Source organism: Eucalyptus grandis, chromosome 10 (genome assembly GCF_016545825.1).
Source record: "Eucalyptus grandis isolate ANBG69807.140 chromosome 10, ASM1654582v1, whole genome shotgun sequence".
Taxonomy (NCBI): Eukaryota; Viridiplantae; Streptophyta; class Magnoliopsida; order Myrtales; family Myrtaceae; genus Eucalyptus; species Eucalyptus grandis.
In genome coordinates, this window is record NC_052621.1 from 10,731,392 (window position 1) to 10,734,008 (window position 2,617).

General features: G+C 37.7%; 1 long non-coding RNA gene across 1 annotated transcript; it reads right to left on the reverse strand.

Moving 5' to 3' along the window:
* Window positions 1–184: 184 nt before the first annotated feature.
* LOC120289013 lies at window positions 185–2,089 on the reverse strand. The gene is made up of 4 exons (XR_005546948.1): window positions 1,975–2,089; window positions 1,633–1,871; window positions 1,221–1,435; window positions 185–642 (listed from the first exon to the last, which is right to left on the reverse strand). It is a non-coding gene; the product is annotated as an uncharacterized LOC120289013 (long non-coding RNA).
* Between the last annotated feature and the right edge of the window lie 528 nt (window positions 2,090–2,617).

Consider the following 2,617-nt stretch of genomic DNA (forward strand, 5'->3'; position numbering starts at 1 on the left):
GAGCAGCAAACAATTGAAAATATAAGAGGAAAAAAAAGGAAAAAGTCATATAAGGTCCATTGCTCCGAAGTACTAATTATAAGAATCAAATGTTGTTATATTCTAGAAGTCTTTATTTAAATAGTTTTCCCCTTTCCTACGATCATCAATGACAAATGATGTATGATCCTACCAGTAATCTTCCAAGAGGATGACAAAGTCTCCTTTAAAATTTAACTATTAACCCAGGCATAAAAATCGAGTAAATATAAAGCAACAATAGAGAATGCAATCACTAGATATTGCCAACAGAACGACCCGAATAAATGAACATTGAATGCATTTCTGTAAACTTATTACGGCCATGAGGACATAACATATTCAAGGTATGCATGACAAACCTGCCATATATGTATTGGCCCAAGATAGCCTGTATATTCTGGCTCTTTTCACTGAGTAGAGAAATCAGCCATTTGAGCCAATTCAAAACACCTTTACCTCGACGTTTCTTCTGTAACTTGAGATCTCCCAAGCTAAAACCCCAGTCTGACACCTGTAATGCAGCTTCTTCAACAAAAGGTTTCACATGCCCCTGCCTAATTGATTCTTGACATCCCTTTGCCAGAACTCCTCATATAACGGATCTTCTATCAATGCTCTGTCCTAAATAATTTGGCAGAATTCAATTGATAACATCAAATTGTTTGGCATCATGGAACATTGAAATCAGGGAGAGATCATGACTGGACTAACGCCAGTGACTAAGAGTATTATGAAAGATAAACAAACAGCTAAAGCTGATGGTATGACAAATTATCAAGTTCTGCATGCAATTCCATTATTCATTTCAGAACTCTATAATCATGTTCACACCTCACAATTTGAATGGGCTATTGGAAACCATAGGGCCAAGGTTAAAAATAGTGGAAAAGTGACAGATCATAGTCAACTCTTTGCCTGTAAAATGACATCCAACCTAAATCCTCACAGATCATTACCACTGAAAAGAATTTATAAGAGTTTTCCATCAAAAGTCAGTCTCTTAATCAAATGCTGAATGTTTCTGAGCCATGATGAAGAATTATGTGATTGATGACTATAATCTAGTCACACCCAAAAGCTACCAATCCGTAATAATTGCAATATGGAAATTTAAAGCAGTAACAGAAGTTTTACTGAGGGAAAACCAAAGAAAATTTGCAAAAAAAAAAACAATCAGTTGTCAGAATCAAGTGACTTACCCTATTTTCAAGTGATAATGACAGCCACTTATCAATCTGACCATGCCTTCCAGACAAAAAGCTCCGATGATAAAAAAAAGAAAGAAATCTTGGTAATCTTCTTGCTAAAAGAAAGGAATTTTCTTCTGCGTGTCCACTGGTTCCAGGTTCTATATCTCTCCTCCCTGGTCATTAGAGGGTCATATGGATTGACCATGGGGCAAACATGGCAGCTCCTGCATATCAGGTAAAGGGGAATTTGATAGTACTTTTCAGCAAACGCACCAAGGGTAGTCCATCAGTTTTCCTAAAGATCTGCAATCTTCTCAAAACTAGTGCTTATCCAAGAACCCACGTTTTGATAGGAGTTAGAGAGTTGAAAAGAAAAAGTGGGGAAGACATGACAAAAAGAATGAAGAAGGAAATGATGTACCTGCAACTCTGCCAGGAATGTACCTCAGTGATGCCCACGCATGCATACTTCCACTGGAATATCCCAACACCCAGAACTTGTCATTGACTCCTAAGGCATTTGCTAAAGAGAAATATCCCATGCTGCCGATTCAAGGTTTCTATGCGGATGAGAATCACTCTCACCAAAACCAGGCAGATCATATGTTATTAATCGAATGCCAAACTCCTCCAGTAATGAAGACTTAAGTCCCGGTACACCTATTAAATTCAAATAATCCGAAATCTAAGGGCTACTAAAGAGATTCCAAACTAACTAGAAAAGAATTGAAATGACATGAGTGCAGAAACTGAAGAATCCCACCTGCGAGTCGAGAGGAGAGAAATGGGTGTGGAAATATTATTGTAAACCTAGCTTCATCAGGTGGAATACCATGCTCTTTATAAGCTATGTATCTGCCATCTGGAAGCAATGCGGCTAGCACTTGGAGGATGTAAGAATACTTTCTTCGCCAAAGGCACAGAAGCTTTAGGGTTTGATATACACACTCAATGCTGCAATTTGTTGACCATAAGACTACAATTACCAAAGGAACACTAAAACAGAAAGAAAACGGTACAAGAAAGTAGTCTAATCAGAAATGCTCTCAGAACAGTAAAGTCCATGCCAAAAGAATGTGGGTGAGATCAATTTGCATCATGAAGAAAGCAGTTTGTAAGCGCTTGCAGAACATTCCTCAAACCATACTGAGACTACTCTTGCTTTATTATGACACATTTCCAACTCAAGTGTTCTCACTGGAGTAAATCCAATCCATCGATAAGTTGGTACTAGCATTTGTAACCTGGTAACTCACTTTTAAGTGTCCCTTTGACATAGGTGCAATTCAGTCCACTTTTCCACACAGGAACATTAAATCTTAAAAGCTGAACTTCAATTAATTTTTGTCTGGTTGCAAACATCCCATTTCCTAACATTCTTAAAATGGAAGAGAAAGTTATGCTCG